The 16,967-nt window shown below is 40.5% G+C and overlaps 1 protein-coding gene across 1 annotated transcript in view; it reads right to left on the minus strand.

Moving 5' to 3' along the window:
* CERS6 (ceramide synthase 6) overlaps positions 1–16,967 on the minus strand; it is a gene marked incomplete at both ends in the record, with an annotated part of 115,515 nt that overhangs the window by 34,121 nt on the left and 64,427 nt on the right. The gene's annotated exons all lie outside the window — the stretch shown is intronic.

Below are 16,967 nucleotides of genomic sequence, written 5' to 3' on the forward strand. Positions count from 1 at the left end.
ACCCTTCTACCCAACATCTTCAACTGTTAAATATATCTACAATGGGCAATACGAAAATGTCCAAACCAGCAGTAACCAAGCAGCCACACTTCCCTTTTTAGGCATCAGCAAGAGCAACTCCTTTTTGCTATGCATGTCTTGCAAAGCACAGCTGCATCTCAGGTTCTGGAGGCATCTGGACTGAGAAACACACGTCTACAGCACAAGTACCCACCCACTGGGTATCTCATTAGAAACACGAAAGAAAGCTGTGGATTCAAAATATTTGTGCAACTCCTTTACATAACCTTAGCTTCCCTACATGCATGTATAAAGGTGGCAGAACATTGTTAGGAGGTTCCCTGGATTAAGACACACATACCCTTACAGCACTACATGCTTTCATTAAGATCATTGTCCCAAACGAATCCCGTGTGTGTGGAAGAAAGCATTTTCTTGCTTTCACCATCAGGTGGAGCAGTCCAGCTCAGGCAAAGCCTAACAACACACGCATGTAAAATACAGTATGTGAGGAGCATCAAAACAAATAAAATGAACACTACGCAGGATGTTGATCTGGAGCCTAAAGTCCCGAGCTGAGAATCAGACTAGTAGAGTCTTTATAAATAGGAAGCATTTGTACCGTATTAAAATACAGTACAAATGGCAGTCAGAATTATAGCCCAATTCCCAACTGGTACTTTAGTTCTAATTATGATTTGTCTTACACAATGTCCAAAGAGTCTTTGTGTGCTAACTGAAGTAAGATGACTATTAAAGGCTCTTCCTAGTTTTTTGAATGCATCCTTCACTCAGAAAACAAAATAAAACTTGCACACCTACACCACCATTGCTCCTCAAATGGAAAAGGATACTTGTTACAATAACCTGAGCAACATTTACAAGTAACAGACCTCCTGGAGTTTCTGATGTGCCTCTCATGAGGCTGTAAGAACAGTAAAAGTCCATTGAAATCTCTCCATCTCTCTGTTCGGGACAGCAACCAATTCATCGGTTCAAACTTCTCTGTGGTACTTACTGTGGTGAGTGAGTTCCTTTCATTTCCCACAACAAAAAAGGTCTTTGGAAACAGACACAGACTCTCTAAAATTGTTTCTAATATACAGAATTTTTGTCTGACAGCTGCCTAAATTAGAGCCATACAAATATTGTAGGATAATTCATAGTTTTAGCCAGGTTTGAAAAGCTGTAACTGTCTTTCATATCAGATTCAGCTAGAACTAAGAGATGCTTCCTACCCAATTATTTTGCTATCTAAATTACAGGTGCTAGCAAAAAATGCACATTTTTCTCTGTCAAATATTATGATGTATTGAGGCTTCTTATGAGAGATGCTTGCTATAGGAGCTGCAGATACAGAGGTCTACATTCAATTAAAATGCTGAATACTAAATAAAATAAGCCTCACTGGAAGAATCCAGAAAGACTTTACCACAAAGCCAGAAAGGATACCACAAATTGAGAAGCAATGCACTCCATGCATTATTATTAAGTCTCAGAGACCAACACTGTGCAGAAAATCTGCTGCTTCTGAGCCACAGAAGGCTCAGCAAGCCACACTGCCACCTCCAGCAAAATGCTTCCAAGTTGCTGTTTGGAAACCTAATGGATCCTAGGTGGGCAAGAAGCAGGCAGTGAAGGCTAACACTGTGGGGGATCTACACCACCTTCCCACCCCTCTTCCCTTCCCTGTCTCCCCTGTTTGACTTGCCTCAGCTTCTCAGAGTTGACCCTAACTGCTGTAGTAGCACTGGACTTTGGTTGCAGTTGCCCTGGAGTGAAGAGGTTAAGAAAGAGCACGTAGTGTAAGCACAACCTCCCCATCCCACCTCCACAATCAATGCAGCCCTAGCCTGAAGCTCACTTCTCCATGAAGACGTGGTTCCAGCTGGAACAGTGGGGTGCATCCCTTAGTGAACCCCACAGCTGAGGGATACTCTGGGCAGGCTGTGGCTGGACGGAGAGAATCCTGAACTGCAGTGCAGCACCTAGACGTGGGCAAACTAACCAGAAGGGAGTTAATGCAGGCATGCTCAGGGCTCAGCTGAACCCTGTGTGCACTCACAGGACAAACCCATGAACCTTCTTGCACCAGACAAGCTCACTGCTGGGCAGAGCCCAGCTCTTCCTGGGAAGTCCCACAACAGACTGGGAGAAAAGGTCACTGGCTTGGCTCTGCAACAGACCCTTTCTTGATGAACAAAAGAAGCATGCTACTGTTTCCACTACCTACTGAATACCCAAATAGTGAGAACAAGAAGTAAAATGGAAGTGTAATGCCTGCGGAGGAGGTGAAATGCAAGGAACCTGATAACAAAAAGGCTTCCTGAAGCTGGAAACAATACTAAAAACTTCAGTACCAATAATGTCAGGCACGAAGCACCAGCCCCAGTGCTGAAATCCTCCCTTACATAACAAAGGAGCTCAGATGGAGACTTAAGCTTTACCACACTTCAGTAAAGTGTCTGATCAGTGCGGTATCAATGACAGTGAAGGATGACAAACAGCTGTTGAATCTGCTGTCATTTACAGCATCAAGGAAAAAAACTCCTTTCTCTTACTTTCCTTATAGGAATATCTGTCAAATGCTCCATCAAACCTCTCTCTAACACTGTGATTAAAGAGAGTAATAATAAATCCCCTTCCATTTGTGATCAAGATTTTATCTGGCTTGCTTAATGTACCTGGATGCAGCTTTACATGATTTCGTCTCCGACAGCTATAGGCATTATAAAGTGCAATGGAAAATAGTGTTTTTAGCATCAATTAAAGTCAAGGTAACAAATACTTTTGGCAAGTATCTACCCACCTCACTAGTTTTTGGCTGATACATGCACAGATACCTTATGGCACTTGTTCTTCTACTTTCAAGTTAGAGCAGGTTCTTGTTCTTTGTGGAAACAAGTAGTACAGCTGAGGCCAGAACATTTCCTCTTGGTCAGCATTTATTAACCGAGCCCTGAAAATGCTGTGCTCATTTGTTCTTAACCTTAGACTGAAAGGTTTGTCATCTTATACCTGCATGTTGTTTCCTCTGTTCCCCATGAGCAGCTGCGTGCTCTCGCCGCAGGCAGAACATGATCTCCTGCTCAAGGGGACGGACACCCCACCATTTTCCAGGCTTTACAGCTTACCTATGTGGGAGTGCAATTGTGACAGCAGAGGAGGAGACTATAATTTTTCTGTTGACTGCAACGCATAAAAGTATTTAAGACTTCCACCTATTTTTTATTACCCAAGAACTGAAAATTTCGTGCTTTTAGTGAACAGCACCTTGTGAACAGTTTAGTGAATATCAGCAGAAGGACAGTTACTCATAATTAACAGTTCTGTTTTTTTGTTTTGTTTTGCATTTAATCTTCTTCATGCTTAAATTAAACAGTATCTCACTGTTCACTTTTTTTCCAATTAAGGTTAAGAAATTTAGCACTTTTTCCTTATTCAGTATATTAATAGGCATTCTTCTAGCACATCACTTGGTCGAGTAAGTACTCAGAGGGAATTTACTTGAATTGCCTTTTTTTTTTCCCCTTTATAACACCTGCATCCTCTTGGCATGGTAAGCTGAATGGCTGTTGACATTAGAGGGAAAGCCAGATCACTGTGGCAGCTCACAAAGCATCCCTCTGTAGTTTCCCACCCCAGAGGCACTACTTTGTGGTGCAGAAGTGACCCCGCCCTCTCATGGTAAGACCGAGAGACTTTTCACAAAGTGCATCTCTCCAATTCCAGCCTCATGGTGGCTCCTGGCTCCCTTCCCCATCTTCTTTCTTGGGCTAATGGCAATCAGTGTAAGCATAGATTCCTGCAGTCTTCCTCTCATAAGAAAAATAGACACCAATGAAAATGCATGCTTCTGCATGTAATGGACAAACACTGTTATTTTTTTAAGCTACAGAAAAACTCCCAGATATTAATTGTTGTAAAACAAATCACAGCTGAACAGACACAGGCTGTTGCAAAGGAAAAACAATAAAGGAAAATAATGAGAAGCTCTTCCTTGCTAATAAAATTTATAAACTGTGCATTGATTTATTATTACTAAAATAAGCAAAATGCATTGAGTTGTAACCCACGTCCTTTAGTCATTAAGCCTATCTTTATTAGCTCTCTGAACGTACTCCAAGCACTGCTTCAACTAAAAAATAGCCAAGAAATGCTGAGAAAATACTCTGTTGTTATTTCTTCTTTAGAGAAGCAAAATGGAATTAAAATCCATGTTTAACTAGACCCGCTGGGGTAAAACACTCACATATAGTGGCATAGCTTGGATACTCTGCTAGCCACACAAAAAAAAAAACAAACAAACATGACACCTGGAGAACTGGCCTGTGTTTCTGTCCATGTAGGGGCTGTTAGCTGCTTTATTAAAATCAGTGACCTTAGGCATACAGTTTATACAGCTCCTGTGACTTCTGCTGGCAAGCTTAGCAGCCAAAGTACTGGATAGCCAAGAGATACTCATCTCAGAAGAGTTTCTCTGGTCAAAGCTGCTCCACTTTTTGTTCATTGCTGCACTCAGCCGCAGTTGATGGCCTACAGCAACAAAACTGAGACCGAGACCTCGGCCCTGTGCCACTTCAGCAGAGAGGATAATGACCAGGGAGTACGAGAGTTTGAGCCCTCAGTCTGTGTCAGATTTCTGGAAAGGCTGCCTTAACCAAAAAGCCATTTCATATTCTAGAGGAGATGTGGCATGCACATTCCTGTGGAAAAGTTATTGATGCATCACTACTGATTTTTCAGGGGAATGATGCGAATGAAAACCTCCAGCAGTTCTCAGCAGCATCCTTTTCAGTTTCAACCAGAAAAGTAACTTTTATTTTAAACTTTTGGGCACATCGCTCTTTTTATTATGATCATTTGTACACCAGCGGCACATTCATGATTATCTGGATGTTGGTAAGGGCTCTATTTTCTGAACATGTTTCTTTCAGCATTATTATGATTATTTTCACAATGTGACACAAATGAAGTGACATTTCTTTTCTTCCACAAGTATCAGCATTTTGCAGCAATTTTTTCTCCAGCAGAACGAAAAATAAACTCTTCCTCATTTTCCTTGATTTTTAGATTTACATAGGAATAACCAGAACGCTGTGCGTCAGCTTTTCAGTTTCTATGGCCTTCCCTAAATTTACCCAGCCTCTTAGGACTTCACACTTAAAATGTCTCAGAAACTTTCTGTGATCATTTAGAGATGTTTTTAACCTGTTCTGCTCCAAAAGACACCCTACATAAAACAGAATCTGAACCATACTAATATCATTCCTTGTTGTGGTTGTATTTATTTTGGTACTAAAGTACTTCTCATACTGAAGTGTCACCCATTTAAAAATCACATCAGACAGCTTTCGGCATCCAGTGGCTGTCGGGACAGGCATTTTATTCAGGATGTTAGCAGCAAACAATGCCAACAGCACTGGCTGGTTTTGTTTATGGCAAGATAAACTGTGGAGTCATCAGACAAGGCTCTCTGCAAAGACAAGATTTAACCGCCCCCAAATCACTAAGTACTGACAATGCGAAATGGAAAAATCCATGGCTAACATTTTGTATCAACTTCTGCACACTCTTCTTCCCAGTGACTTGTGGTTTGGTTTGCTGCTCACACCAGGAATAGCATTTTCATAAATTCTTCACAGACCCAAGCAATCATTCATCATATTTCTTGGCACAGTTCACAACATAAGTGAAGACAGTATGACACATTGCCGATGAAAATCCTGAGGTGCTCTTTTCATATATTATGACTGAGCAAACTGTCATAAGTTTCTGTAGAACTGTTATTGCTCTAGAGCTTAGTGCTTTGTGTCTGCAGAAACAAGGTGCTGGGAAAAAACACTTGCAATGTAGAGCCCAGCCGCTCCCCTTAGCAATCTGCAGTGCTGACTTCCAAACATAATTAAAAATGATACTTCTACTAATTGGAAACTATAAAATATACAGAAGGACACATTCCAAGGCCAAGATTAACAACAATCACTGAAAGATGCACTTGACATTTCAAATGCAAATGTGTGCACAGAAGTATTTTTAGAAAAAAATATGAATTCAAATTCAGATTTATTTACATAAAATCATTTCTGGAAAGGCAGAGTAAGCTCAATGCACCACGTACATCCACTTTTTCCTTTGCAGATATGATGTACATGTATGTAGGTCTGTTGTGGCATTTATGTCTTGTGCTGATAAACACACAATTTCAACTTCCAAATGATGTGGAAAATCACTCTCCAGTACTCTGAAATGAAGATGGCAAAAGGAAGCGATAATTGTAGAGGATGGGAAAGGGCCCTAATATCTGCCAAAGGATGGAGGTGTCGGGAGGAAAGAGGCCTGCACCATTTCTAGCAGTTGACACTCATTAGAGGCCCCTGGGTGAAGTTTTGCATGCATTGAACAGAACCGAGGAATTCTGCAGCCAGAGAGGCTGGTAGCTGCAGCACCTCCTCCCCTTGCTCTGATCAGCAGTCCTGCTACCGAGTCTGGTCATCAAACAGTTGGGCTCGTTTGAGTACCTTCTTATTCTGACACTTCCTCTTCTGCTTGCTTTGTCACGAAGAGGCTGGGCTGCCAGTGATACCCAGATAGTTTAGAGCAGCTGAAGGTCTATGGAAATGTAGAAGCTGGGCTAAAGATCCTGTTCGTTTGTGCGTAGCAGGTTTCCTAGTGACACAATTCAACATATTTTGTACTTACTGCATGGTAAGAGGAGTGTACAAAAAGTAGCAGACCCGTTCAGCAGAGCACTCCAGATGCCAGATAACACTTTGGGGAAGCAAAGCAGCTGTAAACCCATTAGCTTTACAGCTGCCTTGTGTTTTTTGATCACAGAGCCAGACCACACCAATTAACCTAGAATTTGCATCTAAGAGGGCATTTTTGAATTTATTTTATTAAGACAGACAACATGCAACCATGGCTCTGGAATCAGTTTGAAAAGAACAAGTGTTGAGGTTTACACTTGGCAAGCCATAGCTCTGTAAGAGGGTGAACTGCATAGGGTTATACATGTAAGAGACCAATAAAAATCCCAAGAGAGAATTATTAAAGCAGATAAACAGGTCAGTTCACCCCTGGTAGCTGTGCAGTGCTCCAAGATCGCTGCTAAACTATGGGATGTCAGGATGCTCCTCGCTTTCCTACAGGATGCAGCTTCAACAGAGCTCCAGGGTTTCCAGCACACTCTGCTCTGACACTACAGTTACCCAAAGGCACACAGGAAAGTGGTTAATAATTAAACTCATCATTACATATCTACTTTCTGTAATTATACCTACTATCTGTGGCTGATCTGCCAGAAGAGTACATCTGGCTGATTTTGACCAGCTGCTGATTTCCATGCCATTTGCTGAAGGGAAGCATTCACCACATCCTTCGTTGTCATCCTACATCGTCCTACTGACGCTGACTTTTGGAAATCCCCGGTGAGCTTCATTCCTTCCCCAGACTTGCTGTGTGCCATCAGGACTTGATTTACTAGCATGTTGTGAGCCCATGGCTCACAAAGGGAAGCAGAGTCCATCTCAAGTAACAACAAAACAACTCTTTCCTGAGTGAGCACCAAGGTATAATTTCAAGCACAAAAACAGATGCTTAAGGTAGAGATATTTATGAACTTACACTGCCTGCCAGAAGAAGATTGTATAGAGCAAAACAGAACAAAATCCCCTCCACTTTCCACTCCTGCAACAGCTGTGTTTTTCTGGAGGTTAGCATTGGCACATTGCAGCAAGGTCTCAAAATCATCCCTGACATCTGAAAGGTAGGAAGTTACTGCAATTGCAGAATTTTGAATAGGAAATACAGGACTTTTCCAGGTCACAGGGCCAAGATTTAACCCCAGGGATAAAAGAGTGTTTGAAACATCTGGTGCAGTTACCTGGTGAGGAAATCTTCTAGCAGTGAACTCCTCTCACTGCTGCTACTAAAATCCTGACAGAGTAACTGACCCACTCCCAGAAGCAGAAGCAGATCAAGTCCCAGGAGTGGCTGTGGCAGCACAGCTCCATCCAGACAGGCTGCTGCAGCAGGCAGCCTGAAAGCGCCTGTTGTGTGCCTCTCCAGCCCCACTGAGGTGATGCTCACTAGAGGACCAGTTTCTATAAGAAGTTCCATCACTGGGCACAGCTAAAACAAGGCATAAGGATGGACTAAGGCAGCCTCTTTCCCTCCCCCTTCTGCAACTGCTGTATTTTTCTGAGGTCAGTGCACGTATACTGGAGCAGGGCAATTCACCCTTGGGGTGCTGGTGTCCTCAGCAGTGTATTTAATAATGCCACAAGTAGTGGGAACTGCCTGGGAAAAGGCCAGTGAGGAAAACCTCAAATACTGTATTTTCCTCTAGCAGAATAAAAGACTGTGGGAAAACATTAATTAATTTTAATGTAAGAATACAGTTTACAAGGCACTGCTTCCTGCCCAGTTCTGAGCCAATGGCTCTGAGAACATTTACTACACCAAGCAGAGTAAAATGGACATCTTAAAAGATTTGGGAAATTATGTTGCCTAAGCCTATATAAACTTTTATGTTGACTTTTCTTCTTTTATTTCCATTTCTCCTCCTGCTGAGGAAGTGCGTAGATACAATCTTTTGTTGTTTCCATTTGTCGTCTTCCCACTGGATCCATTCAGACATAACTTCTGTTTTTCTTATGCAGCCCTCTACTGAAACAGCTAGCAAGAAGAGTGGCTGGTAGAGATGGAAGCAAAGGAACTGTGCTGGTGTTTTATAACTGCTCAATTAGTAATTAATTTTGGATTAATATCATGAACTGTAAGTTCTGGGCACAACAAACACCTAGAGTAGCTGGGCAAGAAGGAAGGGTTTGCTCCCTCACTTTCCTGAACCATACAAATCTCAAGGAAGAAGAAAAAATCTATAATCCCTGGTGAAACTCCTTATTTAAGTTACACGTGAAACAACAGCAGTTAAGAAAACAGAAGCAAAACTCATAATTAGATTTGAACTTAAAGGAGTATTTCCAGATGATAAAGTCTGCCATCTCCCACAGCCAGTAACTGAGACCATCAATAGGCAGGAAGAATGAGGTAGCTTTACGAAAAAATTAACTAGGAAGCTGTGGAAGGTAATACAATACAAGAAAAAAGAAATGCTCACTGAACTACCAGTAACGTATCTGTTTATCTGGTAAGCTTCTTTTCCCTAGCACTCAAAGGGTGAAGTGAAACAGCTTTATGACTCGAAGCCTTATACTGTAAAAATACATAGTGATCTAAAGGTCATATTAGCTTAAATGAAGATAAAGCTATGGGGCTCCGAGTCACTGCCTCAACAGTAAGATCAACTCAATCATGGCAATTCAAAGCACCAGTTGGATTATTAATAACCTGCTCTTATATCCAAACGTGCACTCTTTGCTCAAGTGTAATTAGCTGTGGAAAATAGGACAGCTTTGGTCAACTGAACAATAAAACAGGAAAGCTCCTGCAGTAGCAGAGCACTGTTCTAAATACTTTGCTAAAGGTAAGAATGAGCTACAGTAGTTTCCAAATGAATTAAAGCTATTTTTATCCTAAAGTTGGTCAAATAAAATGCTTCCAGAATTACTTCCTCTAGATCTGCTATTTTTATATACAGGACATTGAAAACTCCATGTCTTTCAGAAAGCTGGTAAGTGTTGTGCTCAAGTCAAGGCTGGTTAGCAGGCTGCAGCAGGACTGGAGCCCTGTGCTGACCAGAGCAGTGGTGTAAGGTGCAAGCACTGACAATGTGGGGCATGGCTCCCTACCACCTTAACTCTTCAAACTGCTGATTACAGAGCATTTACTCTGGTGTCCGTGGATATTAAATATCTCCAGCTGGATACCAAACAAAGAGAAATTCAATTCTAGATATATTTTAAATTATTGCGTCGTTTTTCATTCCCTTGCTTATGTCAAATTTGTCCTCATTGTCATTATGGTATTCATTAGGAATATCATTGATAGTCTCCTTTTGCCTGTTTCTTTCAAAAAACCTTTTATTTTCTTTCAGCCACGAATAAATTCTGCCATCTGGCTTAGCTTTGTCGTCTTTTGCCTGATCCAGTTATTATATTAACTTCAAACGGCTTACACAATAGATTATTTCCTATACTAACTGGCCTTCTCTTACAAAACCTCAGTGTCCAAACTGCATTCATTCTTCCCTGTTAATGTATATTGAAGTAGTGGAGTAATTTAAAATTAAATTTCTCTGCTGACTTTGATCTTTCTCACAGCATGATTCATGATTTATATTTCAGATAGCCAAAGCACTCTATTAATCTCTCCTAAATGCCCTCAACCATTTTTATGCCCTTTTGAAAGAGACATCTGAAACAAATTCCTTTTCCATTAGATGGATCTAACTTTGGTCTTGCTGGAAACCTTTTCTACTCATGATACTTAAAATTGCAATACAGCATTTCCATTTTTCACAATGGCATCCTTTAGGAGACTGACACAAGTGCTCTTCACTGTTTTCACAGCAAATTAGAAATTATGTTATTTAGCACCCAATGCTGAGCCCCACTTTCAGGAAAGAAATCAAACTAGATTGGATTTTAACATCCAGTATTATTTTAGCTTAACAATTTTCATTACTTACAAACACTGAGCAATTTGTTTTTCCGATTAAAAAAAAACAACAACAAAGAAAAACAGCCCAAATCAATTCTAGAGCAAGTACAATCTGACAAAGGCAAGCTTCATTTCCTCCCTGAGCGGCATACATATCACATTATCCTTCCATTAATAGAACAGTAAAATATCAAATATCAGTGTTGTGTTAAAAGCACTCCAGAGTGGTGCCTGACGTTCTTCATTTAAATGAGAGTATTTATCCAGTATGGGACAGATAAGCTCAGTGAACAAAAGCAGTTACAAGGGTCCAGTAATGGATAATATAACAACTTTTCAGCCCTAACATGGGAAGGAAACACCACAACACACACAGACTAGAATACATGCCCAGCTGAACACCTGCTTCACTTAATTCAGGAGTGGAGGAGAGAGGGGAAGCAGAAAGGGCTCTGGAGCAAACCTCCTGCTGCCAGCTGCTGTCACACTGCTTTTTTCTACAGCCAGGTCTGAAATAAACCAGGGTGGCAGATATTTCAAAAACTCATGCTTTTGTACCTCAGAGCTAAAAGGAGAAGAGTTTGCCCCAGCTTAATTAGTCTCATAAGAATCAAACTGTCAGATATGTTGTGTACTCACAGCAGTGCAAATGTTTCTGAGATACTGTGCTTCTCGTGTCTTTCTGCTCATCAGAATAGCCAGAAGCAACAGCTTCATGGAGAAGTACATGCAGGAACATGAAATGGAAATAAGCGATAAGCGAAGTGCTGCCCATTCCCATCCAGCTTGTTTTTTTCCACTCCAAATCAGGTAAGTCACACGCAACATGTTCTGTAAATAGTTTTCCAATAGCTGAGAAACTTTTTCAATGGAATCAAGTTTGTTCTACTGCTAGAAATACCAAAAACTGTGTAAGGCATTGTATGTTTTCAATTAGATCAGTAGGATTAGTATCGAGTCCCTGGATGTGATACCAAATTCATCTGCAGTGTTGCTCCATGCAAGAGTTTTGACCAGAAACGTATTCTGCTGCCATCGAATTCCTTAGGTGCTTCAGAGGTAAGCATAAACTAAACCAAACTTTCTATTTGTTATTCATCCTATAATAACTTTTAATGCTCATCCTCTTGTCCTGTAGAGGAAGCAGACACAGGCAAGTACTACAGCGATTTATTTGTCAGGTTGGCAGCTGCTGGTGTTTTGCATCACATTTTTTTCTAATACAGTTTAGATCTGCCAAAAGCAATTCCTACCTGTGATGATTTTTTTTTGTAACATTAATCAAAAAAAAGATTAAAAAAGCCACAGCTACCAATTGCTAGCTTGGCAAATTCTGCTGTCACAGGTGATCCTTGAAATAGGACAGCTTCTAATGGGAAGAAATGTCAGTACTTTAAGCAAGAATGACATACATCACGTTACAATTCCCATACAATTCTAAGGAAAAACATATATTCTTTACTGCTAATGACAGTAGAAGCCAAAAGCATCACACAAAGGACGTTCTCTTTGCACTGCAGAAGACTTGCATGAAGAATTTGAAACTATTTCTGTATTTAAACTCTTGTTATTCCCTCCAGAAAAATATTGTTAACATTCTAACTAAAACTCAATTTAAACTGCAGCTCAGCCTTCAGCCCTTCTTTTGTAATGCTGAAAAGGTAATTTCATAGTCCCAGGTCAAACTAAAATCCCAAAGTCCAAATAAATGCACTTGGCACCTCCACATCCATTGGTTTCAGAAATCATGAGTTGCTTGATCAGTGCATCCGGAAGGGAGTGGCAGTGCAGCAGTGCTGTCAGAGTGATCATGCAGCCCAAGGGCTCTTACCCAACAGGACATTTCTGAGCCATCAGACTTGTAAAACACAAGGCTTTGGGAAAGCATGGCATCAGCACTATATAGTGGTTGGTTATACTTTTGTACCCTGTAAGAATGTATAGTTGTATTTATACTTGCAACCTAATTTGCAATAATGTATGAACATTTACAGCCCACTGACTGCAGGCTTCATTTCAAACAGGATAATTTCCAAAACTATTTCCCATTTTTCTTCAGTTCCAATTTCTTCAGTTCTCAAACCAGTGCCAACTTGAGTAACATAAGCTTGTTTAAAAGCACAGTGAGTGATCTTCTCCTTTATTAGCTGCTTTGTTCAGCTGCAGACCACACAGTACCATGACTTGGTGTGCAAAGTAACCATAGATATGGTGCAACTTCCCAAGTAAAGCAGTTAAAAATGTCAAATTTGGAGCCTGTCATGAAGCTAAAATGAATCCTTTTCAGCAATGTGTATACAGAATCAGTGACATTAGGAAAAGAAAGCTATTCGCAGTTGTGCGCCGCTTGACTGTTTGAACAACTCTTTGTAGATGCAGTCACCTTTGCTGCAGCACAGCTGCTGGCTCATGAAACTGACAGGAAGACTTCAAAAGCATTCCGAAAAATCACAGTTCAATAAAGCATTGCAAGCAGCGTGAGGCTTTTGAGAAAGTCACCATGTGCCTCTCCCATGGCGTGACTACAGCAAAAAGTCACTGGACAACTGAGGAGGACCAGCTGGCTTCAAAGCAGCTGCATCCGGGCTTCCTTCCTCAGCACATTCAGAGCCAGTTGATCACAGCAGCAGCCGACGTCCATCCTGCTGAACCTTCAGGCTACAGGGCATGGCATCAGTAGGGTCGAGTCAGAAGTACCCCCAGTCCCACTAGCACTTTGGAAATTGCAGTGTACGAAGACAATTCCTCAGATGTATTCTCTCCCTGTTCTAGAGAACTGAAGGGAACAGTTAGCCTTCAGAAGGATGACACTCCCTGGAGCACTTCCGCTGGAACATGACTTACTGAGATTGTAAAAGCAAGGTCACTGCTATCTGTTTCTTCAGGAAAATATGTTGATACTACATACGATGATCATGGTAAAAAGATGGCAGCAAGAAAAGAATGAAACAATGCAGCCTCCCTGTAGTGCACGGGAGCACACCAAACCTGTAGTCTTCCAGGACTCCCAAATCCATTCCTCAAAATGTACCAACAAGCCTTGGGCTGCACAACACAGAACTGACCATAGGGAAACGGGCTGCTAAGACAAACCAGCCTTTCCAAGAGAATTGCAAGGATAAAGCCATACCTTCTCCCAGCTATTCATCTTTAGATAATCCATGAGAGAAATCTTCAGAGAAACAGACCAGAAAACAAATGTTGCGCAGCCAGTAGAAGCTACCAGAGGTCTCACTCATACCATGCTTTCTAAGATCAGGTCATTCTTTCCAAAGCTACACTAACCAGATCAGGAAAATAGAGAAAAAAGTAACTGACCAAATTGTACCCTTCATTGCTTCTCAGGAATACAGCTCAGCTCTCATGGGAACAATTAAGGAAAAACAGCACCAGTATTAAAAAAAAAAAAAAAAAAAAAGCCTCATGTACAGCTGTGGAATTAGAACTTTCCTTGTTCGTTAGGCAAAGTAACTTCTGACAGAACCAAGTTGCTTTATTGAGTCACTGCAGGGAACCACTTATAATTTATGCTGGGCATACTCATGATTATTTCCTACCAAACAATTCTTGCCACCAAATTCAGAGAAAAAAATGACTTAATTTTTTGTAGACTGAATACTTACAGCCAAAGGCTCTACGTACATCTAGCCCCCTGGAAAACAGTCAGTCTACATTTAATAATTAGTTTTGACTCTACAGAGTTAACACCTCATTTCACGAAACAGCCTTATCACATTTTATCAGCCTAATTTCCAAAGTTTTGATTCAAGCTTTCCAGTAATCCAGCAGTTTTATTGCTAATTCTTCCCAAACTCAGGGTATTTTTACTTCCAGAGCCCACTACCTCTTGGAGGTCCTTGAGGACATCTTGTCTTTGGTAACCAGAGCAAGCAGAGTGACAGCAGTTGCAATTTCTTAGGTTCTTAAACTGACTGAAATAAGCTATTACCAACTCATTAGCTTAGTGACCAGTAGAGGCACATTTCCTTTAAGGTGAAAGTGTATGCCAGTGTTTCCGAAGTCACTTTATTTAACAGCTAAAATAAATGTAAATGTATTTGATGACATTGGAACATATGAATGCATCCAGAACAGACCTCATGATGCTCTGAAGAAAACTGAAAATGTACTATCAGTGATAAAACTAATGCAAGAAACAGCATACAGTGAAACTACCAAACTGTTTAATACCAAAATATCAAATAGCTGCAAAACTGATTGTAAGATAAATAGAAGAAAACATAGAACAAAACCTGAATGGCAAATGAGAGACCACTCCAGCTAAACATCCCATTGTTCCTGTGTCCGAGTCTTGAGTTACTTCCCACAGGAATATGAACTCATACTTCATCACAGAGACACCTCTTTCCCCAAATATAAACCCTACAGAGTACTTTACTTTACCTGTGGGAATCAACAACTATTTACTTCTTTGGAGGTTAACAATCTCAATAGTCAAGAGATACAGATGAAGTGTATTACAGAAAACATGTCAAATACCAGTCACCACACCATGAATCAACTTTTTTTTTTTTTTTTTAGTGCAAATGGTCTGACGTTAGGCTCTAAGATTCTCAGTCAGAAGCAATTCAAAATGACATTTTCAGATGTTTTTCAAGTCTCCCAGGACTGTAACAACTGTGTGCACTCCTGTTGCTATTCTGATCCAAAAAAGGCAAAGAATGCGCTGATTCACCTCAGCAGTGAAATGGAGCATCCTCACTCACAAAAAAATAGCATCAGGAAGCCAAGTTATCTCTAAGTGCATGCAGAAACGTTCAGAGAGTAACAGGCCACATCTTGCTGTCACACAGCCCTTAGCCCGGTGGTTTGTGCACACACTTAAGGATAAAGTGAATCATCCTATAGTTTCAAGAAAAAAGAACTTTTCAGAAAAGCGGAAGTGGAATTGCTTTTTCCACTTCATATCACACTGCAATCTTTCCAGTTGCCTTCCATACATTCACATTACTTCTATCTGGAGTCAAATTCACAGTTTAGTATGGCCTTCCTGTTGTTTTGAAATAGATCTGCACTGCTATCGCTTGCAATTTCATGATCAGCTGTTTCAACAAAATAGTTCTGTTGTATGGGGATAGCTTAGGAAGGGAGATGCAGAACTGCCCCTCAGTCACCTGCAGAAATATGAAAGCTTGTTGCACCTGGCATTTTCTAAACAGACATAGTATCCTGATATCATGTGCTTTACTTCAAGACTAATTTTGAAAAAGAGTAAGTCAAAAGTGGTGTTCTTTTTTTTTTTTTTTTTTTAAATCCAGTCAGATGGTCCTTTTCCAAGTAGGATAACCACATGACTTCAAATTCCCAAGTCTCAATATAGACCTCCCAAGACTCTTACCGAGGGGAATTCATGCTCTTTAATGACTTTGTAATTCTCATGGGCAATTAATAGAACTGAATGTGAAGAGTCACCAAATGTCGCCTGGAAGCTTTGCTTCCAGATATTTGTAAAGGTTTTTCATTCTACCGAATTACATAGATACTGCTTAGCACCAAGACTCAGCAAGCATGTAACAAGCCAATCCTGAATTCCTCACTCTGTTTATCACCAAAACGAATCCAAATTTTAACTATTAACTATTAATTAACTATTAATATTGACTACCAACTCTTAATTAACCAAGTCATTACTGATTTCATTGCAAATATTGTTGAAGGAAAAAAAATGTTATCTTGTTCCTATATTAGCAATAAGCAAAGCAGTCAGTTTACTGTTACAGGAACTTAGTGTCTTGCTGGCACCAATGCTGGTGTGGTGCTCTACAAGGGAATATTTTGTAGACATGCAAACAAACAAACCTGTAGCACCATGCTGAAAAATCTCAGCTGCAGTTAAAAAGGTGAAAAGTTTGCACATACATGATCAGAGTAGAAATATAGTTGGTTAGTTATCTTCTTTTCTGCTTTGAATTTTAGTGATTTATGAAGATAAAAAGAATGCTGCAGTACAGTTATTACAAAGCGAAGACGTGCCTCTGGGCATGGAGGGTATTATGCCAACTCCTGGTAGGAACTGCAGGCATATCATTATTTCATATTCATACTTCACAGTAATGACAGTATTTGAGACAAAACACCTCTGTGCAAGAGTCCATGTCATTACACTCAGCTTAGCCTGGACAGAGGTATTCTAAGTCAATACCCAGCACCATTTTGTCACGCATTATCTATGAGGATGAAAATCTTTCCAGAACTACTAGGGCCCTGGTACCACCCATGGAAAAATACCAGCTTTGTATTAGATAATTTCTTATCTACATCAGACCTTTGCATTAAGGGATTTTGTGGCCCACTCAGTCTTAAGCCCGAAATCATTTAAATTTGCTGTGGAAAGTAGCAATGGAGTGAGCACTGAGTAACAAAAGAAAGCTTCACCTTCT

The sequence above is a fragment of the Netta rufina genome, assembly GCF_964035555.1.
Source record: "Netta rufina genome assembly, chromosome: 6".
Lineage (NCBI taxonomy): Eukaryota > Metazoa > Chordata > Aves > Anseriformes > Anatidae > Netta > Netta rufina.